At 45.0% G+C, this 25130-nt stretch overlaps 1 long non-coding RNA gene across 1 annotated transcript; it reads left to right on the top strand.

The window, feature by feature from the left end:
* Positions 1 to 14778: 14778 nt before the first annotated feature.
* Positions 14779 to 23210, top strand: LOC128351605 (uncharacterized). Its single transcript, XR_008319904.1, has 3 exons — positions 14779 to 15039; positions 15303 to 15394; positions 23095 to 23210. It is a non-coding gene; the product is annotated as an uncharacterized LOC128351605 (long non-coding RNA).
* The last annotated feature ends 1920 nt before the right edge of the window (positions 23211 to 25130 follow it).

The raw sequence follows: 25130 nt of genomic DNA, 5'->3' as shown, positions 1-25130 counted from the left end.
CTAAAGAAGTTTTCTCTGTGTTTAATAATAAAAGATTTAGGGAGGTTATGAGAGGATATAGGGGAAGAGGAGCAACGGGGGGTGGGTATTATTAGGAAGAGGCATCATTAGAATTTCGGAGGAACTTTGTCAGGTTGCCAACTGTGTGTGTGTGGGCGGGGGGGGGGATCTGGTACCTGGGTAAGGCCTGATGTTTGGGCTGAGAAGCAAAGCCTAGTAAGTCAGGAGACAGAAACTGCAGAAAATGTTCTGCTTATCTTAGCATAAAAAGCTGAAAGTGTTGACTCACTGTGCAGCAGCTGTGAAAAAATAAAATTCCATGCAAGGGATCATTAGAAAGGGGATTGAAAATAAAACTACTAATATTATAATGCCTTTATAGAGTTCTATGGTGTGGCCACATTTAGAGTACTCTGTACAGTTCTAGTCACTGTATCTCAAAAAGGGCATTATAGAACTGGAAAAGCTGCAGAAGCTGGCAACTAAGATGATCAGGTGCCTAGAGTACCTTTCTTATGAGGCAAGGGCACAAGGCTACAACATCTGGGGATTTTTAGTTTAGAAAAATGGTGACTGAGGGGAGGTTTATAGAGGTCTATAAAATTATGCATGGTGTGGATAGAGAGAGATTTTCCTCCCTCTCTTGCAACACTAGAACCAGAGGTTATCCCATGAAACTGATGGCCAGGAAATTTGGACCAACAAAAGGAAATACTTTTTCACACTGCACTTGTGGAAAATGTGGAATTCTCTGCTGCAGGATGTGATCATGGTCACTAGCTTGTATGGCTTTAAAGGGGCTTAGATAAATTCATGGAGAACAGGTCTGTCAATGGGTACTAATCTTGATGGCTATAGACCATGTCCAGGCTCAGGGGCAAGATGCCTCTAAATACCAGTTGCAGAGGAGAAACAGCAGAGAGAGGGCATGCATTCATCTCTTGCCTGTGGGCTTCCCAGAGGCATCTTGTAGGCCACTGTGTGAAACAGGATGCTGGTCTAGACAGGCCTTGTGCCCGATCCAGCAGGACTGTTCTTATGTTCTTATTGTTTGTGCTTACCAAGCCCCTGCCATAACGCAACATCATCCACATACAATAGCTGACAATACAAATGACTATAGCTATGACACAGTCAGAAAGCAGGAAGTAGCCCATGTGCCTAGCAGATAATTCAACAAAGTAAGCCAAGCCACAGAGCAAAGGTGAAAGCATAAATATAAATTATATGGTCAAGGGTATAACCATGTTTTCCCCTGGGAAAGCCTGAGGTTGACATAATTCTGAAGTCATTGCAAAGAATTCAAAATACACAGAGTGCAAATAATTCAAGAAAGTTAATCATGTTAGTCATATGTTCAGCTCAAGACATACATGGATTATGTGGTCAATGAATTAATCATGTAGGAAACCAATTCACAAGAAGTTTTCATGTGTTTCATGTGTACACACACAACAAGTAATTCAGAGTTGAAGTTGCCTAACATTTTAAATGGGATCATAGATATCTGAAGAAATAAATCTCACTTCTGCATACATATTATTAAAGCTCACTAATTTATATAAGTATCTTTCTTTGGTACCTTTAAATAATGAAATTGTTTAATCCTATCACCAGATGTTGGAGGGATGGTTAGTTAGTTTTGGTTCGGTGGAGTGGAATTCTTAAAGAACCATGTGAAGCTTTCATTTTGGATGACATTTACACATTTCCCCTCCGGTTTTCTATGATTGTCTTAGGACGCTGGCAAAAATCCCATCAGTATATAGCAAAAACCAGAAGCTAGAAGCACACAGCTCTGAGACAAGGGGCAACAAAAAAGGGAAGAGTAGAAGTGCATGCAAACAAGGAGGAGGCATGAAAACACAAAAATAGTCTCTCAGCACTGGACCTGGACAAAGCTTCAAAAAACCCTGGTGCTCTTCCACATCCCTTTTACCTCTTCAGGGGTGGAGGTGGGGTGGGCAGCATTTCCCTGGTATGCTGGCAGGTCTTCCCAGGCTTCTGTCAAGTAACTCAGGTGGAGCCCTTAAAATACTAATTCAATATTTTAGTCTCCTCTCCGGTGTGTCTTCCAGTTCCAAGATATACCTCCAGCTGGGGGCACGGGTATTACCCTAGAACAGGCCCTCCAGTGGTTGTCGGACTATAACTCCCATCTTTCCCAGCCACAGTGGTCAATAGTCAAGGGTAATGGGAGTTGTAGGCCAGCTTCTGTAGAAGAGCTGAGGTTGGACACACACACACACCCCCCGCCCTAGAGCTGTCATAAAGAATTATATCCTGAAACTGCTTTCACGAATACGAATACAATATTTATATAATGCTTTTCAACAAAAGATCCCAAAGCGGATTACATAGATATAAATAAATAAATAAATATTTCATTTATTTATTCCGATCACCCATTTGCTACATGTGTTAAAATCAAGCCACTTTATTGGGCAAAAGCGACAGCTTTAACTGTTAGCTCCCTGAATAAGAATATATATTTCGATGTAGCAATATGTATGAACGGATTCCCTTTGGATTATTTTATTTATTTATCATAAGACTTATTTTATTTATTAAATAAAATTTATTTAAATAAGACTTATTTTATTTATTTATCATATGTGTATACCGCCTGATATGTACATCTCTAGGCGGTGCTTGATGTTTAATCTTTCCTCTTCGAGAGGCCTCCTCATCCTCAGATCGAAAGCAAAGGCCTCCATTGTTCCAGACAGATCGTGCCACTACTACTGGCAGAGGCCTGCTGAGCGCATGCATTTGTTTTGCATTTATTAGAGTCACTAAGGACCTTTGTTTGTTCGGAGTTATTTAAGAGAGACTCAGTCCCTCTCTTCCACTGTGCCATCCGTGGCTTCCAATCTGCATTTGCCTAATCTGGTAACAATCAGGGAATCTTCCTCATACAGCCTCCTCCCATTAGCAAAAAAGCAGAGGCTGATTTGGAATAAGCCTGATAACAAGAAAGAGAGCATTGATCTCAGCTTGACTGGGAATGTTCAGCCTCCTTGCCCCATAGAAACAAGTGTGTGTGTGTGTGTGTGTGAGAGAGAGAGAGAGAGAGAGAGAGAGAGAGAGAGAGAGGCAGGGGGGCAGTGTGTGTGTGAGAGAGATAGAGGCGGGGGCGGGGGCGGGGGGGGCACAGAATCGCTTCATTTCTTTGCAGCATAATAGTTAAAAAGCCCACTTTACAACATTCAACAGTTTTGTTTCATGGTGTATAATCGCTTTTTAAAAAATGCACAGGGTTATTTAGGAGTTTCTTCTGTGGCTGAACTGAGTAGTCACAAAACATTTCTCAGCATTCTGGCACCTGCATGAGGCCGTGACTTATGAATATGCTAATGAGACTGCAACCAGAACTGGCACTGGTTCAGGCCTTGCACACAATTAGTGCACGAGCTACCAGCAGCGCTATGAGACCTAATGTGTGAAGTCAACATTTAGAGTGGTTTGTTTAATTCTAAGACATTCCTGCTTCTTCTTCTTCTTCTTCTTCTTTTAACCACCCAGGAATATTGTATGTACACCTAAATCACTACATCCTTGCCCAAATATAAACCAGTGATAGATTTTATATCAAGACAATCTCTTCTTTAAGACGACTTGAATTCATCGAGGCATCATCAGACATTTAAAAGGGAAACCTTAATCTAAATATTTTCTTGAGTATCATGTCTAGTTGGCACATGTATATTTGCAGCTTCAAGCAATGGCCTCTGTTTATGAATGGACCCTCAAAGGCAGAATACTTCAAACAAAACAATCCGAGTTTGGTGTAGTGGTCAAAGTATCAGACTAGGAACAGGAAAACTTGAACTGTTTCCCAGCAGCCAACATTTTATTTTGCCACATTTCCCCAGGAAGCAAGATAAGTCCAAATCATTGTGGGGGAAATATGGTGCCTATCAATGGAAGGGATCATGTTTGTATAGTGTCTGCCATTCTATTTTCCAACAATGTGGCAAGCCAATTCTGCATTTGGGGCTTTCGGCAGAAAATAATATGGTGGCTGCCACAAAAATTTAGTGGTTTCCACTGGTAGTATCCCCCCTCCTCTCAAATGCCCTGCACTGATGTTGTGTCTTGGGCACTGTGAGAAAATGAAATAGTGTTCACCAGGAGATGATTCTTCAGAGAATACCCCCAAACCAAAGAGAGCCTCTGGAAAAATAATTAGCCAACCTTGAGAGCTGAATGGATAATGAAAGATAAATGTTGGTTTTAGGATGAAAATAAAAATAACTGAATGGATCCTATTTAGTTCATTTTCCATTTGTTCCCCAAATGAATCCAGATCCCTATTTCAAATCACTCCTTCATCATGCTATTGCAGTGCCTTCCCAAAATTAACTTAAAGACAACCACATCATCTCAAATAAAACCACTTTCAATAGGAGTTATAGATTCATCAAGACCTTGTCCACATGTACGTCCTCGTCATTTGAGAACTACAACATTCTGTGACTACTTCCATGAACAAATTTTTAGGTGCAGCCAATTCACACATTCAGCTACTAGGGATGTGCCCAGAAACATTCCAGAGGTAGTGGGGGTGTTCCCTTAAGGGTGGGGGAGGGTGCACTCACCCACTGCAATTCCCCTGCCAGCCCTCTATTGTAGCAAAGCCTCTCAGGGCGGCAGCATACCTCCCTGCTGCCCCGCTGTCATCCTTGGCTGGAAATACCATGTACACATGCTCCCATCACGTGTGCACGCACACCTGTCTGCCATTCACATGCACACACGCAATGGGTGCACGCACACACGCCTGGTACTTCCGGTCAAGGACAACAATGGGGCGGCAAGGAGGTATGCTGCCACCCCGAGGGGCTTTGCTACAATTCTGCCTGTGAGGCAGTAGTAAAGGTGTGCCTGTGGTGGAGGGGGAGTTCCAGAGTGAAGAGGCAGCAACAGAAAAAGCCCTTCCATGGGACCTAGTACCATGCAGCTCTCTAAGACCAGGGGCCGAAAGAAGGGCAACCTGAGAAGATCTCACAGGATGGAACAGGACTGGCTGGGAGAGGCAGCCCTGAAGGTCAACAGGCACTAAGCCCTGAAGGGTTTAAAGGTAAGAACCAGCACTTTGAATTGGACCCAGAAGGAAATAGGTAACCAGTGCAGTGACCGCAGGAGAAGTGTAATGCTATCATATCTTCTAGTGCCCATAAGCAGGCAGGCCGCCACATTCTGGACCAACTGAAACTTCCAAGTTGTCTTCAAAGGCAACCACAGGTAGAGCGCATTACAGTAATCCAAACAAGAGATGATGAGGGCATGAGTTACCATTGCCAGGGCCTGCCAGACAAGATAGGGCCACAACTGGCGAACCAGCCAAAGCTGGGCAAAGGCACCTCTGGCCACAGGCTCCACCTGCTGCTCAAGCAGGAGCCCCAAATCCAAGAGGACCCCCAAGTTGTGGACTACCTCCTTCAGGGGCAGCACAACCCTGTACAAAGAGAGACTCAAACTCTGCAATTGGCCAGGTTGAGAAGTAAGCAAAAGTAACTCAGTCTTGGTGGGATTAAGTCTGAGCTTGTTTTAGCTCTTCCAGACCCTGACAGCCTCCAGATACTGGGCAAGCACAGAAACAGCATCTCCAGAGTGGCCTGGGGTGGCAATATGCCGAGTATCATCAGCAGCATATTGAGGGAATCTCACCCCAAACTGATGGATGACCTGCCCCAGCAGGTTCATGTAGATGTTAAATAGAAGGGGTGTGAGAACCGAGCCCTGAGGGACCCCACAAAGGAGTGACCACAGGGCAGAGCACTCATCACCAATGCACACCAACTGAAAGCGCCCACTAAGGAAGGAATGGAACCACTGCCCCCAATACCCAACCTATGCAGGCACTCCAGAACGATACCATGGACACTGGTATCAAAAGCCACTGAGAGAGCTAAAAGGACCAAAAGAGAGTCGCTACTCTAATCAAAGTCATGATACAAGTCATCAACCAGAGCGACCAGTGCCATTTCCATGCTATGCCGTGGCCTGAAACCCGACTGACAAGGATCTAGAAAATTATGTCCGAAGGGGGGCTATCTATGGCCTAATTCTCACTGAGGCAATAAACCTGTGTGTGAATTACATGATTGAATGCTCCTTCAAACAAAATTCACCTCCACATAGAAATTTGGAATAGTAGGATGAAGGGTTCTAACCTAGCTTGCCCCCTGACATCTTGTGCTTTATCTATGTGCTAGGAATGTTGTGTATGAAGGAACAGCCATCATCATGTGACTTATCACCTGCAATCTGAAGTTGATACAATTTTGCCAACAAAGAGAATTAGGCTCATGCAATTGTTAATAATTTGAGGTGAGAAAAATCAGACCATTCCAAAAATTTCAAATGTTTAATGCTTATAACATATACTTCAGATTTTCAATCATATGCTTTGCAAAAGCAGTTCAGTTTTCTTTAGATTCCTGCTCATTTGACTTCATTTAATTAATTTCCTCTGACTTGTTTGAATCTTCAAGGTTTAATGCGGCACCATTTAGCAGAAATTTAATTTGACTTTGCTTAATAATAGCAACATCAGTCCATAACTGGGACACTGGCATTAATGGCTATGTGGGGAGGAGAAGGACGGAAGAACAAGGTTGAATGACATGCTGTACTTGCTACTGGAAGTTCACATACTTAACTTAAGAACATAAGAACAGCCCTGCTGGATCAAGCCCAAGGCCCATCTAGTCCAGCATCCTGTTTCACACAGTGGCCCACCAGATGCACCTGGAAGCCTACACGCAGGAGTAGACTTCCCTCTCTCCTGCCCTCTCTCCTGCTGTTACTCCCCTGCAACTGGTACTCAGAGGCATCCTGTCTTTGGAGCTGGAGGTGGCCTATAGCCCTCCAACTACTAGCTGTTGATAGACCTCTCCTCCATGAAGTTATCCAAACCCTTCTTAAAGCTATCCAAGTTTTTGGCTGCCACCACACCTTCTGGCAGAGAATTCCACAAGTTGATTATGCATTGTGCAAAAAAATACCTCTGTTTTTGGGTCCTAAATTTCCTGGCAATCAATTTCATGGGATGACCCCTGGTTCTAGCATTATATGAGAGGGAGAAGAATTTATCTCTATTCACTTTCTCCACTCCATGCATGATTTTATAGAACTCTATCATGTCTCCCCACAGTCGCCTTTTTTCTAAACTAAATAGCCCCAGGTGTTGTAGCCTTGCCTCATAAGAAAGGTGCTCTAGGCCCCTGATAGAGAGGAGGAGAGCTGGTCTTGTGGTAGCAAGCATGACTTGTCCCTATAGCTAAGCAGGATCTGCCCTGGTTGCATCTGAATGGGAGACTTGATGTGTGAGCACTGCAAGATATTCCCCTCAGGGGGTGAAGCCGCTCTGAGAAGAGCAGAAGGTTTCAAGTTCCCTCCCTGGCTTCTCCAAGATAGGGCCGAGAGAGATTCCTGCCTGCAACCTTGGAGAAGCCGCTGCCAGTCTGTGAAGACAATACTGAGCTAGATAGACCAATGGTCTGACTCAGTATATGGCAGTTTCCTATGTTCCTATGATAATCTTGGTTGACCTCTTCTGCACCTTTTCCAGTTCTACAATGTCCTTTTTTAGATGTGGTGACCAGAATTGTACGCAGTACTCCAAGTCTGGCCACACCATAGTTTTGTATAAGGGCATTATAATATTAGCAGTTTTATTTTCAATCTCCTTCCTAATGATCCCTAGCATGGAATTGGCATGGAATTCACAGCTGCTGCACATTGAGCCAACACTTTCAACAAGCTGTCCACTACAACTTCAAGTTCCCTCTCCTGATCAGTCACTGACTGCTCACATCCCATCAAAGTATACTTGAAGTTGGGGTTTTTCATCCCAATGTGCATCACTTTACACATGCCAACACTGAACCATATTTTCCATTTTGTTGTCCCCTCACCCAGTTTGGAGAGATCCTTTTGGAGCTCCTCACAATCCATTTTGGATTTCACTACCCAAAAGAGTTTGGTATCATTTGCAAATTTGGCCATCTCATTGTTTATTTCATTTATTTATAGTTGAATTTATATACCGCCTTTCATTAAAAACAACCCCAAGGCAGTTTACAAAAGTTAAAAAACATACAATAAAATGACAGTTAAAACGTTAAGCTAAAAATATAAAACAAATCTAATTTAAAAACTATAAAATACATGCATAAAAACTATAAATGGATAAAAACACATAGAAGCAGCAATAGAAACAGTCATGTAAAAGCCTGGATAAAAAGCCAAGATTTAAGAGACTTTCTAAAAACTGTGATGGAGTCCAAGGAGCGAATGGCCACCAGGAGAGCATTGACCACCGGGAGAGTTTACCCCTACTTCTAGATCTTTTATGAATAAATTCATAAGAATAAATAATAAGAAAAATAATTCATAAGAATAAAAACATAAGAAGAGAGCCAGCATGGTGTAGTGGTTAGAGTGCTGGACTAGGACCGGGGAGACCCGAATTCAAATCCGCATTCAGTCAAGATACTTCTGGGTGACTCTGGGCCAGTCACTTCTCTCTCAGCCAAACCTACTTCATAGGGTTGTTGTGAGGAGAAACTTAAGTATGTAGTACACCGCTCTGGGCTTCTTAGAGGAAGAGTGTGATATAAAATGTAAAATAAATAAATAATAAAATAAAATAAAATAAAATAAAATAAAAAGCACCACTCCCAGTACAGACCCCTGGGGGACCCCACTTCTTACTTCCCTCCATTGTGAAAACTCTCCATTTATCCCTACCCTCTGTTTCCTGTATTTCAACCAGTTACCAATCCACACATGTACTTTTCCCTGTATTCCATGACTGCTACGTTTCCTCAAGAGTCTTTGATGAGGAACTCTGTCAAAAGCTTTTTGGAAGTCCAAGTATACTATGTCAACTGGATCACCTTGATCCACACACTTGTTGACACTCTCAAAGAACTCCAGAAGGTTCATGAGGCAAGATTTACCTTTCCAGAAGCCATGCTGGTTCTCTCCCAGCAGGGCCTGTTCTTCTATGTGCTTTACAATTTTAACCTCGAGGATGCTTTACATCAATTTGCCTGGAACAGACATGAAGCTAACCGGTCTGTAATTTCCCGGACCACCCCTGGATCCTTTTTTGAAAATCAGTGTTACATTGGCTACTTTCCAGTCCTCTGGTACAGAGTTTGATTGCAGGGATAAGTTTTATGTTTTAGCAAGATTGCCGGCAATTTCACATTTGAGTTCTTTGAGGACTCTTGGATGGATGCCATTCGGTCCTGGCAATTTGCTAGTTTTCAGTTTTTCCAGACAGTTTAGAACATCATCTCTTGTCACTTCTCTCTGACTCAGTTCTTTAATCTCCATCCCCAAAAAGCCTGGTTCAGGAACCCTGCTCAGTATCCTCTGCAGTGAAGACAGACGCAAAAAACTCATTTAGCTTCTCTGCAACCTCCATATCCACCTTAATAATCCTTTTCACTTCTTCATTGTCTAATGGTCCAACCACCTCCCTGGCAGGTTTCCTGCTTCTGATGTATTTAAAGAAGTTTTTGTTATTCCCCTTGATGCTTTTAGCTTAATGTTCCTCAAACTCTCTTTTTGCCTCCTTTATTGTCACCTTGCATTTCTTTTGCCAGAGTTTGTGTTCCTTTCTGTTCTCTTCATTTGGACAGGCCTTCCCATTTCAAAAGGAAGTCTTCTTCACTTTTATGGCTTCCTTGACATTACCTTTTAGCCATGCTGGCATCCTCCTGGACTTAGTGGTACCTTTCCTCCTTTTGGGTATACAGTCTAACTGGGCTTCTAGTATTGTGGTTTTGAGTAAATTCCATGCATTCTTGAGCGAAGTGATTCTCCTGATTTTCCCTTTCAGCTTTCTTTTCACCATACTCCTCATTTTGGAGACATTTCCTCTTCTGAAATTCAAAGTGTCTGTGTTAAACTTCCTTAGTGATTCTCTTCCCACATGTATGCTGCATTTGATCACACTATGATTACTGTTCCCTAAAGGGTCGATGACACTGACTTCATGCACCAGGTCCTGGGTGCAACTAAGGATTAAGTCCAAGATCACATTCTCTTTGGTTGATTCTAAGACCAACTGTTCTGGGGAACAGTCTTCAGCATATCTAGAAATTTGACCACTGGTTCTCACTGTTCCACCATGATTCTGTTGTGCCCACTATATCTATTTCTGCTTGGGGCAGTGCAGCCTACCACTTGTTCTCTGGATCCTTGCCCAACTTGGCAGCTTCTATCTAGCAGTCAAATTGTTGGAGGTGGCCTAGTTAACATCATAAATGCATCACTGAGGGAGGGTAGGGTGCCCCCCTGTCTGAAGGAGGCAATGGTTAGACCACTCTTAAAGAAGCCTTCCCTGGACCCCTTAGCGGTGGACAGTTACAGGCCAATCTCCAATCTCACTTGGTTGGGCAAGGTGATTGAGAGGGTGGTCGCCAACCAGCTCCAGGCAGTCTTGGAGGAAACTGATTATCTAGACCCATTTCAAACTGGCTTTAGAGCTGGCTGTGCGGTTGAGACCACCTTGGTCGGCCTGATGGATGACCTTTATCAGGGAATCGACAGAGGGAGTGTGACTCTGCTAGTTCTTCTGGATCTCTCGGTCAATACCATGGACCATGGTATCCTTCTAGATCGCCTGGGGGAGTTGGGGATAGTGGGCACTGCCTTGCAGTGGTTCTGTTCCTATCTCTCTGGTAGATTCCAGATGGTGGAGCTTGACTGTTGCTCCTCAAAACAGGAGCTGTTATATGGAGTCCCTCAGGGCTCCATTCTGTCACCAATGCTTTTTAACATCTACATGAAACTGCTGGGTGAGGTCATCAGAAGGTTTGGTGCTGGGTGTTATCAGTATGCTGATGACACCCAAATCTACTTCTCCTTTTCATCTTCAGGAAATGGCACTCATTGTCTATATGCCTGCCTACAGGCAGCAATGGGCTGGATGAGGGATAACAAATTGAAGCTGAATCCAAGCAAGACAGAAGTGCTCATTGTGGGGGTTCAGAATCTGAGGGGTGAGTTAGATCTTCCTGTGCTGGATGGAGTTACACTCCCCCAGAAGGAGCAGGTGCGCTGTTTGGGAGTACTCCTGGACCCAGGCCTCACCCTTGTATCTCAGGTGGGGGCTGTAGCCAGGAGTGCCTTCTATCAGCTTCAGCTGATTCGACAGCTGCACCCATTCCTTGAAGAGGATGACCTCAAAACAGTGGTGCATCAGCTGGTAACCTCCCGGCTTTTTTGTCCCTGATTTTTAAATCAATTCAATTCTAATTGTTATAAAGGGGAGGGATGTGTTGTATTTCTTTTATGTTCTATTGTTTAAAAGTTTGCCCCAGTGGGATCCTGTAGAGAGTGCAGGGAGTTGAGTCAGAAAAGGAAAGGGAAGGGAAGGAGAAGGAGAAAATGAGTTTCTGAATAAACCCTTAGTTAAATCTATATAAGATTACTTTGCTTGTGAGGGAAGCAACTATAAACAGTCCATTAATTACTCCTAGATATATTTCTGGGTAAGGCCTCGGTCTTTGAGTGGGTGATAGCTAGACTCCAGTCTTGCATGTGAAGCTCTCCAGTCCTGTCTTAGATGATGCTCTCACTTTGTTAGCTTCCTTGTCCATTTCCTTGTCCTATGGCCTGCATGTTCCTCTGTCCCCATTCCTACTTCTACTCTTTCGAGAAACATCATGGCTCAGATCCCAGATGCCTCCAGACGAGCCCTCTGGTTCTGGATCTGCTCCAGCACTTCATTCTGCTTGGACTCCAGCTCTTGTTTGCTTGGCTACCTATTTCTCACCATTAACTATTTCTCACCATTAACACTGCTCTCCTCAGCTTGTGTGTTTATGGCCTTTCCTTCTGGTTTCCATTATGTCTCTTGTGCCATCCTCAGGCTCCTGGGTTATACCTTTCTTCTCTTATTCAGAATTGCATGAGGAAACATGGGCAAGTTTGCTTGAAGCAGAAGGAGATTATATCTCAAGCTTGATTCAAGATGACTCCTCTCCCTTCTGATACAGGATACAGGGTCCCTTTCTTTATTTCCCTTATTTCCACCTTCTTACATGCTTGTATCACATGTTGAATATTTTAATGCATATCTATGCAAAATATAGAGATGGGGTTTTCACAAAGCAGACACAAATAATTGTGGCACAACTAATGCATATTCTCCTCAACTACTGGATTAGTTAAACAATTAAAATATGCATACTCTGCCATTCCAAACTGCTTCAAGTCCTCTCATAATTTAAAATACTGTATACCCAATGCCGCCACCTCTCCAGTAAAGTATGTATAAACATTAAAATAAAACCATACAAACTAGCAGCAGCAAACACCATATCCAACATTCCCTCACAGCAATACCTTGCAGATTCATACTCGTTTCAGTGTCAAAGAGACTTTCTGAATAAGATGGGCTTCACACACTGCCTTAAAAATCAAAAGATAGGAACATATATGCACCTCTTGAGAGAGAGAATAATTTCCTAATAACTCAGTAATGAGAAGGGATCCCAGAACCTACTCCACTGATTGCTTCCCTTCCACCTCCACCAGTCCTCAGCTGGGCTGCCACTGCTGTGTTGGGTGGAAAGCGAATGAGTTGGCCATTATCAGTCAAGGGATTCTGGATTCTGTGATGAATCCAGTGGCTAGTTCCTTTGCAGGCCCTCCTCGGTGCATAGACTATTCCCATTAAGAGATTAAGGAAATAATTGCTGGGGCACAGAAATTAGGGAGCCACTGGATACCTCCATGTTAGGCACAAAAGCCTTTCTTTGAACTGTAATTGCCAGGTCTGTTGCTAGGCAACCAGTGCAGTGGCAGTCCTTTGAGGGCAAATGGAGTATTATTGTTGTTGTTGCTACAGTTACTGTTATCAAACATGCCACTGTGTTTTGGACTGGGGAATAGCAAAGTGCAAGTCCTGAATCAGCCATGAAGCTTGGTGGTTGAGCTTGGTCCAGTCACTCTCCCATAGCCTAACCTACCTCAAAGAGTTGCTGTGATGATCAAGTGGGATTTCCCACACTGCTCTCTAAGCTCAGTGGAGGAAGGGAGGTGGCCACAAGTTTCTAAGCTAAAAAATGCATCCACAAGGGTAAGAAAAGGAAAGAGAAATGTTTCTTATGTCTGCAGTTCTGAAGTGCCTTATTGCCCAGAAACATGCTAGAGCTTATTTTTAAATGACAGAATACATCCTCTCTGATGAAATAAGCACTCTGGAAGCAAAAGCAACTGTAACTTCCCTGTTCCCTTTGTCTGCACTTGTTGCAAATGACCTTCTGTGCAGAACAGTGAGCAAAATTGGCTTTGTGGGCAGTCTCCACATCGGTAACTCATCTTGTCTTGTACTGCCACTTTCTGGGGCAGTGCCATATGAGAAGACTGGGATTTAGACTGAACAGCCTGGATTTCAGGAGTTTGGTGAAGTGCATTTTCCACCCTCCTTGCCATCCCTATAACTATAAGGTAGGTTTCCACTCCAATAGCTGTTTTTCACACAGTTTGGAGCAGTTTGTTTTCATAACAATCTGATCTCTGAGCATCTCATCAGTAAAGCTGGCAAACTCACAAGTTACACTTAAGGCATGCAATGCTGTGATATACTGATTGATAGATTCACCAGACAGTTAGAATCTAGAATAGAACTTGTAGCGTTTGGCAGTCACATTCAAAAGGGGGTTGAAATGATCATTTAAGGCAGGGCTGCTCAACTTTGGCCCTCCTGCAGATGTTGGCCTACAACTCCCATAATCTCTGGCTATTGGCTCTTGTGGCTGGGGATTATGGGAATTGTCATCCAAAAACAACTGTAGGGGGCTAAGTTGAGCAGGCCTGACCTATGGCTTGAAGAGCAGCTTCATAAGAATTGGCATCCCCTTCCAAGTTGGCCCCTGTTGGTGTGTTTCCCAGAATATGGAAAACTCCTATATCGGGCAACAGCAGTATAGGAAGGTGCTGAAAGGCATCATCTCATACTGCGCGGGAGATGGCAATGGTAAACCCCTCCTGTATTCTACCAAGAAAACCACATGGCTCTGTGGTCACCAGAAGTTGACACCGACTTGATGGGACAACCTTTCCTTTTCCAAGTTGGCAGGAAAGGGCAAATGGTTATATATTCTTTGGCCTTCAGGGGCCAGGCAGCGGAGCAATATAGCATTTGCTTTGCTGGAGCAAAGTCAGGGGTCTGTATCGTGAGGAGGCAATTGCAGAAATAGGACCTCCATTGTTTCCAGGGAAGAGCAAGTTCTCCTGGGCGAGACAAGGAAAAAAGGTGGTGGTGGTATCTGAGTCATGCTGCAGTGGGCATCCAGTGAACAACAGAGCACAAGACTGATAAGGAAAAAGTACCTCCAGTGGTTGTACAGGTCAGGAAGCTGGAGAAAGAATCAGCAGCAGCGATAGTAGAAAGCAGTTCAGGAAAGTAGGCCCAGTAATGCAGTGAAAGGAAGTTGGAGGAACATTCACAGGCTTTGCGGACTCACATGCTTAGCTGGTTCAAAATCTCAGTTGCCAAGTGTTTTATAGCTGCTTCCCTCACAAACACAAATTAATCTGGTATAGATTTAACTAAGAGTATATTCAGAAACAACTCCATTTCCCCCTTCTCCTTCTCCTTCCCCTCCCTTTTCTTTTCTGACTCCATCCCCCCCCCACACACACCCTCTACAGGATCCCAACTGGGACAAACTTCATTTCTAAACAACAAAACATAAAAGATACTGGATAGAATACAACATGGACTGAGGGAGAGTGGGGGAAGACAGGCAGATATGAGGACCTGTGTGAATAATAATTTCCATTCTCCCTACACTCATAATAACATATTCTGAACAGCACTGTCTGAGTATTATGAACAGAGTACCGAAGACAGACTCTCCTCCTTATAGCATGATTTCTCCTATACTGAAAAAGTGATGGTGGATATCATTTCTTGAAGCTACCAGCAAATTCAATATTTGATGTACTGCAATATGGAGTAACATCATCTTGAAGATATGGGAAAATGACAAAAATATTCTTGTGAGTTTGCCTTTAGCATCAGTGTGCTACTAATTAATTTGTCTTAGGTGTCTGGTGATCTCCATCACCCCAGTAGAATAAATTACTATTTATTATTTCTGAGCTTGACATTATAACATGAGCACAAACGTGAGCTGCTATAATGAGATGGAGAAATACATTCCAGTTTTATTTGTGTCCTATTAATTGAAGGCTCAGAAACATCCACAAGGTGTCAAGTGCATTTTAAAAATAACCATCTTTGCCCATTTTACTCCAAACAGATGCTTTGCAGATGGCACTTACAGGCAATGATATAACCACCAAATGGTTATAGACGACTACAGAATAAGTGCACTGAGACTATAACTCTAAAGTAAGCATTCCTTACCTATGATTTTCACTTACTCACACAATATGTACATCATAGGAACATAGGAGCATAGGAAGCTGCCTGTGTTCAGACCACTGAGACTATGAGTCAGACCACTGGTACACAGACTGGCAGCAGTTTCTCCAAGGTTACAGGCAGAAATCTTTCTCAGCTGCATCTTGGAAATGCCAGGGAGGGAACTTGGAACCTTCTGCATACAAGCATGCAGGTGCTCTTCCCAGAGAGGCCTCACCCGCTGAGGGGAATACCTTACAGTGCTCACACATGTAGTCTCCCATTCAAATGCAAACCAGGGTAGACCCTGCTTAGCAAAGAGGACAATTCTTCTTCTTCTTCTTTTACATTTATATTCTGCTCTTCCTCCAAGGAGCCCAGAGCAGTGTACATAGTTAAGTTTCTCCTCACAAAAACCCTGTGAAGTAGGTTAGGCTGAGAGAGAAGTGACTGGCCCAGAGTCACCCAGCAAGTATCATGGCTGAATGGGGATTTGAACTCAGGTCTCCCCAGTCCTAGTCCAACACTCTAACCACTACACCACACTGACACAAGCATACAATTCATGCTTGCTTTCATAAGACCAGCTCTCCTCCCAATCAATATTTGCATATGCACATACACATATACACAAAGAGTCACACACGTAATTATTTAAGCTATTTAAAGACTAGAGGAAAGCTGGTCTTGTGGTAGCAAGTATGACTTGTCCCCTTAGCTAAGCAGGGTCTGCCCTGGTTGCATCTGAATGGGATACTGGATGTGTGAGCACTGGAAGGTATTCTGCTTAGGGAATGGAGCCGCTCTGGGAAGCGCAGAAGGTTCTAAGTTCCCTCCCTGGCATCTCCAAGAGGGCTGTGAGTGATACTCCTGCCTGCAACCTTGGAGAAGCAGCTGCCAGTCTGTGTAGACAATTTCTGAGCTAGACGGACCAATGGTCTGACGCAGTATATGGCAGCTTCCTATGTTCCTAAACGAATCATGCATTCAGCACACTAGGTCCCTCACCAAAGGAATTTCCCCCCCATGTGAAATAAATATGTGAGAGGAAGGAAGGAAGAAGGAAGGAAGGAAGGAAATGATATATCATGAAAATTTAAAAATCTAGTTCATTTAATTATGAGATATGTATATTTTTGCAGATATAACACAAAGATGCACATTTTCATATATATTAATTCCCGTAGATCTGTCTCTGTGGGGATGCGTCCCGCAACCCAGCGGATTGGCTGGGCTGTGGAGATGCCGGATTGGCTGGGCAGCGGTTGGCAGTGTAGGGAAGTGGCCATTTGGGGAGGAAAGAAAAGGAAGGAAAGCGGGCAAGTGGAGAGGAGAACTGAACGGACTGGGGCAGAAGGGAGGGGGGGAAGCTGAGGGGAGAGAAAGCAGGGGAGCCTGGCTGGGCAGAGACAAACAGTTGGCCGCTTCGGAAGATGATCTCTAGAGGGAGGGCTGCAGGAAGGAGCAGGCTGAACGCTTGGCGGCCCGACACCAGGGACTGGAGGAAGGAGGATGCGGCAACGGCCAGCAGGGAAAACACAAGCAGGCTAAAAAGCGGAGGCGGGGGGGGGGAGCACGAATGAAAGAGAGAGAAAGAGAGAGAAAGAGGTGGAAACGGAGGAGGGAGCAAGCTGGGACAGAAGGATTGGGGGGGAGGGGACTGAGGCAGAAGGCTTGAGGGAGAGGGGAGTAGGGCAGAAGGTGGGGGGAATGTACAGAGCGAGCGAGAGAGGTGCTGTGGGGGGGAGAGAGCAAGCAAGAGAGTCACGTAGGGGGGAGAGACAGAGCGAGGCACTGGGGGGGGACAGAGCGAACGAGTGAGTCACTGGGGGGACAGAGCGAGACAGAGAGTCGCGTAGGGGGGAGAGACAGAGAGAGCAAGAGAGGAGCGCGGTGGAGAGACAGAGCGAGCGAGAGAGGCCCACGGGGGGAGAGACAGCGCGAGCGAGAGAGTCGCGGCGGGGGGGAGACAGCGCGAGCGAGAGAGTCGCGGAGGGGGGGAGACAGAGCGAGCGAGAGAGGCACGCGGGGGCAGAAACAGAGCGAGTGAGAGAGGCGCTGTGGGGGGAGACAGAGTGAGCAAGACAGTCGCGAAGGGGGAGAGACAGGGCGAACGAGAGAGGCATGAGGGGGAGAGACAGAGCGAGAGAGAGAGGCGCGCAAGGGAGAGACAGAGCGAGCGAGAGAGGCGCGCGGGGGGAGAGACAGAGCGAGCGAGAGAGGTGCGCGGGGGAGAGACAGAGCGAGAGAGAGAGGCGGGGGGAGAGACAGAGTGAGCGAGACGGTCGTGGAGGGGGGAGAGACAGAGCGAGCGAGAGAGTCGTGGGGGGAGGAAACAGAGCGAGCGAGAGAGGCGCTGGGGGGGGGACAGAGCAAGCAAGAGAGTCTCGTAGGGGGGAGAGACAGAGCGAGCGAGAGAGGCACTGGGGGGGACAGAGCGAGTGAGAGAGCTGTGGGAGGACCAGCCAAACGAATTCTCCCAACTAAACCCAAAAAGGAAGTGAACTACCGCACAGATGCTCTGTGCGGGTTCAGCTAGTAATTCTTTATTGTTTAATATAGAATGAAAGAAAAAAATATTACAAAGAACTACAAACAGAGTTTCCATACATATTTCTAAGAAACATTTTTAAATAAGCAAAAAGAAACCAATTACATTAATGGGGCTCTGAGTTTTACACTAGCATTTCATCACAAAACAAGCTGTTTAATTTATTTGTTTATAATAACCTGATTAGATAAGCTGCTGCTACCCCTGGTTCCAGAGCATGTACAATCAATACATGGTACTGCCTACTAGTACAACTCTAAGTTGGTGGCACATGTGCATAGATCTTCAGTGTGTGGCATGTAGTGGTACAGGCCATCATTCAACCACATCATTTCCCTGCATATTCTGCTGGAAGCCTCAGTTCCACCTCCAGGACCTTTTGCAACCTAAATTCAAATACATCCGTATGCTATTTCACTGCAAAGTGGCGCCACAAAAATACCAACAGGCAGGAGAAGGTGAGCCCTAAACACATCTGTGGGTCTATTTTTAAAAAGAGGCACCAGAGTACAAACCTGGCTTGTAGCCAATTGCAGGCATTTCTAATTATAACAGCCAAGACCCACAGCACATGATCAACCATAGTAAAGCCAAAAGATTTGCTGAAAAAGCCAGATTTTCGCCGCTTGCTGAAGAGTGTGCAGCAAAGAAGCCAAGGGGACCTCCTGAGTGAAGTTGCCATGACTGAGGAGATTCTGACTCAGGGGCCCTTCAACGTCACCTCTGATAACAACAACAGAGGGATGCAAAGCTGGGCCTCTGATGTTCATCTGAGTAGATATGCAGGTCCAAATGGGAGGAAACTGACAGTCATTAATGTACCCAGACTCTTTGGGTCTTTAAAGGTCATAACCAGCATTGGGCCCAGAAACAAATGGGTATCCAATCAGATGAAATAATACTGAAGTTACATGCTCCATAGCATGTACACCAGACAGCATTCTGCTTGCTCCATTCTGAATGAGTTACAGCTTCTGAACACTCTTCAGAGACAGTCCATATAGCCTCTTATGCACCAGGCTTGAGTCCTGACATTAGGGCTGCCTTCACACATAACAGTTAAGGCAGTCCAATGGACCCACCGTTGGCCCCATTCTGCCCACCATGCTCCCAGACTATGCCAATTGGCAGACTGGGAGTCTGTAAGTGGGGGAGCAACTGGTTGCTTGGGCTTCATCCTTCATATGAAGGAAAGCCATGGCAGCCAAATGAAGAAAGAGGAGCTTCCTACCTCAACTCCAGTTTTACACAGTAGCAGCCTTTGGGATGCACAGTGGTGCTTTCTGACCTGAGGTTTTGGCAGAGAACCAAAGGTTCCAATTCAGGTTTGGCGTCGACCTCAGGTCACTTTTCTGACAGAACTGCAGGTTCCCACATTTGGATGATGACAAACCTGAATCTCTGGCATGGTTGCCTCTGGTTTGGTGTGATCAGCGTTGACTCCAGAATTCATCTCCGATACATATTAAACTCGGGTGGTTCTGCTGTTTGTTATACTAGTGGCTGAAAGCCTGCTAGGTTGGTGTAACAGATTGCCTAGTAATAAGGAATTAGGTAGGTCAGTTCCCCATTAGAAGGTGAAGCAGTGCTTTGGTTCAGGCATGGCCCAAGTCTTGCCAGCACCTGCAGTGGCTTGGTTAGCCACTGCCCACATCAGTATTATTGTGGCACACAATATCCTTCCCCTCAGGGCCCCACTTTCTCTCACCCTCATCCTACTTTTAGATTGTGATGTGAGCCCTTTGGAGACAAGGAGCCATTTTATTCATTTATATCTATGTAAACTGCTTTGGGAACTTCTGTTGAAAAGTGGTATGTAAATATTCTTCATCTTCATATTCATACTGTTCCGTTACTGTAGCACAGAGAGTGCATGATAGATTATTTTTCTCTCCCCGTACTCAACCCAGACCTTCCTCCTCCTCCTCCTCCTCCTCCTCCTCCTCCTCCTCCTCCCAACCCAAAGCACACCATGGAGGATTTTTTCAATCGCTGCCCCACCACACCCTTTTTTCCTCCTCTACCCTCTCATAGGTCCATCCCACAGCATTTTCCTCTTTTCTTCCTCCCTTTTTTTTTTCTGGTGGAGGGCGGTGGCAGCACCTACTGCTCTTCTCCATCAGCTGCTCCACTCTCCCACTCTCCCTGCCTTTTCAAAAAGCAGGAGGGAGGGGCTGACACTTCCTGCCCCCCTGCTTTCCCAAAAGGCAGAGTGAGCAAGGAGATTTGTGGCAGCAAGACAAAGAAAGGCCCAGTAAGGTGACTTTGTGGGCCTCATTATTGCATCACCACCACCTTGTCCAATGTATCACCTGGGCATTTTCCACACAGGATGTTTAGCTCACATCGTTTTTCATTGCACATTGCACATTTTCATTGCACTAGATTGTGAGCCCTTTGGGGACAGGGTTCCATCTTATTTGTTTGTTATTTCTCTGTGTAAACCACCCTGAGCCATTTTTGGAAGGGCGGTATAGAAATCAAATACATACATACATACATACATACCCAGAGTTAAAAAATGCACTTTTTGTGTCGGGTTTTTTGGGGAAACTTTGAACTCACAATAAAGTCTCATAGTAAACTGGTGGTAAAGCCTGATGTGTGAAAAATGCCCTGGGGCGGCAACCACCTCACAAGGCTTCATTGGCTGCCAGTCCTGCTTCGCTTGCCATATATAGCTGGGACTCATCACTATTTATTTCAGTTCTATTAAAGCTGCTTTATTTGGCTTGGCTATCCTAAGGAGTTGGCTGCCCAATGAAGATCTTGAAGGTGTTTCATCAGGGTAAATGAAACCAGGCAGATTAGGGTGGAGATTGTTGGAATTTGATAAGTCAGCAGAAGTTTCAGAAGATGACCTGGTAGATTATACTTAGATCCTAGGAGAATCTGGATTTTGCTGACATTTTGATACTTGTTACCTAGATACTTGACCAGAACTGATCAGAATGTTAAACACCATCTGGTTGGCAACCCTGTCCTTTAGTAGGGATGTGCACTGAATTGGTTTGGAGGCCCTTTATGGTCCCCCAAACTGGTTCAAATGGTGGGCGGTTCCCCCTGATCGAAGGCAGGGGGTGCATCTTTAAGGGTGGGGGGAGGTGCACTTACCCCTCTCTCCACTTCCCCCCTGCAGGCACTCCATTTTTAAAAATTCCATCAGGGCGGCAATGTACCTCCCTGCCACCCCGTTGTCCCCTTTACCAGAAGTAACTGGAAGTATCCAATGCGCCTGCACATGCTGGGCACATCGTGTGCGTGCGTGCACACATGCCTGATATGCGCAGGCATGTCAGATGTTTCCGGTTACTTCCGGTAAAGGGAGCAATGGGGTAGCAGGGAGGTATGATGTCGCCCCAATGGACTTTAAAAAAACAGAGTGCCGATGGGGGGGGGGGAGTGGAGGGAGGAGGGAGGGGTAAGTGCACCCTCCCCCTTAAAGATGCACCCCCCTGCCTTTGAACCACCCCTGCCTGGTTCTGTGCACATCCCTATCCTTTAGTATGAATAAAGTTTATGTCACTGGAGAAAAGTTAGGGTCTGAGAGCTAAACTATTCTGAAAATCCATGTCTTTCATATCTGATCATAGCCTTCCAGTTCTAATTGATTTATTTGTGTTGATTTTATCTGCTTATATTAATGGAGAAAAGTAAACAAGAAAGTGAATTTTTTAAAAAAAGGAAAACTGTAACTCATTTCTAGAAGCAAGTCACAATCAATACAGGATAGCTACATAATTTCTAATGTGGTTATTTTAAATTATCAACCCCAAGATTAATGTGAAGATCCCTTGTTTTATCCAATATAGCAACCCTTATCTGTCTTTCACCCAAAGATCATGCTAATAGATGGTGTTTCTGAAATGTCACTGAGGTCAATGTATTTTTAGCCTACTCATGAAGGGAAGAAGACTTATGAGATCATCATGCCCATGTGTTTTTTTGTGTAATTCCCACACAAATAACTTCTGCATTCACAATCCAATAAGCCAAATCCACAGTATTTGGTACAGAGGCCTAGGGGACCACAACAGGGTTTTGTTTGTTTGTTTGTTTGTTTGCTGATCTGCTATCTTGTTTGCTTTTTGAAACAAGATGGCAAATGTGCAAAGTATAGAAAATATGTATTTGTAACCAATGTACGGACAATCAGACACAAATCAAATTGCAGCTCATGGGTGGGGGTCCTAATTAAGAGCCACCATGTTAAAATATGTGGAAAGTAGGCTCCATTAATTCTACTTAAAACTTCTTGTTTAGCTATTGTGGAATAATTTTCTAAATTTCCTGTTTATTGCCAATAATTCACTCCCTTTAAGGCAAGATAGATATTGGGTCACTAAAAACTTTCCACATGTATCACACCTCCCCTTCATTTCAGCAGGGCTAGTGATGGAAAGAATGGATCATACTCCATGTGTTTTTAATACTCTGGTTTTGTGTAGAAATGAAGCAAAATGATGCAAAAATTCAATATGGGAATTTGATTTTTCAGAATTGAAACTCAATATCCTAAATGTCTGACCGTTACAAATTTTGTTTTTGAAATGTGAGCCTCTGAAAATACTTTTGGGGGGGGGGTGGGAACCATGCTTGAGACATTTTAATGCCCTAATATATTTTAACCCTAGCCATAGCCATCTGAAATTGTGTTGCATTGTGTCCTGAGGAGATTTAAAGTCATTATTTCATTTTCCTGTGCACACATCCTAACCGGAATAGTAATACCAACACTTATTATTTATATACACCTTTTGTGGGGGTTAAAAACTTCACATGAAATGTTACAATGGAAGTTTATGTAAGATTTAATATAATGTAATATAATACATTGTAATCTTGCAAAGTTGTGAGTGTTTAGGTGGGAACTCCATCAGCCATAATCTTCCTAGGTGACGTCAGTTCCACACGTTGCAATATGGGGGTAAGACTGGGTTATCTGACAGAGTTGTTGTGAGAATTATCTCACAATTATTGTTGTGAGAATTATGCAGGGCTGCACTACATCAGCCCTGCAGCTGTTGTTAGACTACAATTTCCATTCCTATCTGTTGCTGAAGCTGATAAAAGGTGCTCTGGATAACTAACTTTATGGGTAACTAATATTCTTCTAGCTAATAACATTTCTTTTCAGGTTCATCATGGGTGATTGGAGTCCCCTTCACATTCCAAAGCATGCGGGGACGAGCATGATCATTGCCACAGGTCCCACCTATGTATTTGGAAAGTCAGCAGACCATATACAAGTACAAAATGTATGCAAATGCTATTGAGGAAGAAGAGACAGAAGTCCCTCTCAGGTGAGAGAATGAAACCTGAGACTATTAGTCTAACAAAGGAGAATCAGGACAGAGGCAGTGGCCCGCCCTGTCACCTATGCAGCTATGGAGTTGCCCGGCAACAGGGATGCCACCATGCACAATCTCAGACTGGACAGCTTAAGCTGTGCAGTCACTCAGGGGCATTTGCTCTTACCACTCTGTTCCCTATTCCCCTCACCTTGCAAGCAGGTGGGAAAGGGGACAGGATGAGCACTGAGTGCTTTTCTCCCCAGGAAGGAAGTGACAATGATATATCCTCACAAGGACAAACTCCAGGGGGCAACATAAGCACGGTACCCCAACACAGCATTAGGAGAGGAACATTTGGCAGGGTGGGGTACCTGGGGGTCGGGTTTAAAAGGCAGCCCCAACCAGAGATTCTCAAGCTGCCAAGTTCTATCTTTTACACAGAAAGTTTGGGGAAGGGGGGCTCAGTCCCTTCCCAGGGGGGATTTTATTCCATAGACTGAAACATGAGAAGGGCCATCTTGGAGTACTAATATCAAATTTACTAGATGGTACTCTCAGATGTACCACCCATTAGAGTGCAAGCCATCGGGGCTCAAAATTGACCCAGGATGCTCTAAGGAGGAAAGCGGTGGGATGGGTACCTCACAGACTGCTTTGCAAGCGTGGCAACTGCTGCCAATTCCAGCCTCTCTGCCCATGTGGATATGTGCACCCACACTCTGAAATGGTAACCCCGCTGTCTTGGAGCTGCTGGAAACCGGGGCGCCCCACTCCCATGAATCCCCATGCTGAGAGATCTGCATAAGGTGCAATGGCAGACTGAGCCTGGGAATTTTGGATGGAATTACAAGTCTGGTGTTTCCCCCATCTGTGCGGGCTCTGAAACATGGGTTGTCAAAATCCCCAATGAGAATTTGTACAAGTCTTTATGAAGAAGGGCAGTTTCAGCAATCAAGTTCAATCTTGGGTGTGTCCCCCCCCCCCGCATAAATGTGAGCATTACAGTCCTGAGAGAGACCTTGGGGAGACACATCTTGCTCCTCCCCAGTAGACAGCCCCTCTCATGGGAGGGATAGCCAACATGAGCAGGGCACCCCATCACCGGGAGGGCAGCAAATGGTTGGGGATGTGTGCCTGGCCAGGTTTAAAAGGCAGCCCCAAGCAGAATTCTGGAGCATCAGGATTCTGGATTCTGGAGTTCTATTGTTTTCACTGAAAGGTTGGGGAAGGGGCCCCCAGCCCCTTCCCCTTTGGGAGTTTGCAGTCCCTAGGCTTACTCATGAGCAAGGCTGTCGTAAGAGTCAGTAGTGCTCCAGTCTTAGGAGAGTGCACCTCTACTGTAAAGACAGATTTGTCTGATCCGGGATGGACCACGCGCTCACCAGAGTGCCAGGCCATCAGGACACCCCCTTACAAATTATGAGAAGAACCATCAGAGGGGAGGGGAAAGAAATGGCAAGCAAATTCAGTCATGATGCCTGACAGAAAAACAAACCATTCCCCCATGGAATGCTCACCAATGGGAATGATAGGCCGTTTGGGCTCTGTATCAAGCCAGGTTGCCGTGTGGAGGAAAGCCATGGGGAGAGGTACTCTGGAGACTGCTTTCCTTGGCAATTGCCACCAAGTTGCTGTCAAGGCATGCTCCCTATCAGCCCCTCCATCCATGTGGATATGCACACCCTTGCCTGTGCCCTGAAATGGTGACCCCACTGGAAAATGGGGGCTCCCCTTTCCCACGATTCCCCATGACAGCAGATCTGCATATGGCACATTGCCAAACCAGTCCCTAGAATTCTGAATGGGTTTAAAGGTCTGTCCCAGTGTCTCCCCTATCTGTGAACACAGCCAGGCTGTGGCACATGTTGCATCTAGGTCG

Source organism: Hemicordylus capensis, chromosome 3 (assembly GCF_027244095.1).
Source record: "Hemicordylus capensis ecotype Gifberg chromosome 3, rHemCap1.1.pri, whole genome shotgun sequence".
NCBI classification, from domain to species: Eukaryota; Metazoa; Chordata; class Lepidosauria; order Squamata; family Cordylidae; genus Hemicordylus; species Hemicordylus capensis.
This window is presented reverse-complemented; position numbering and strand designations above follow the sequence as displayed.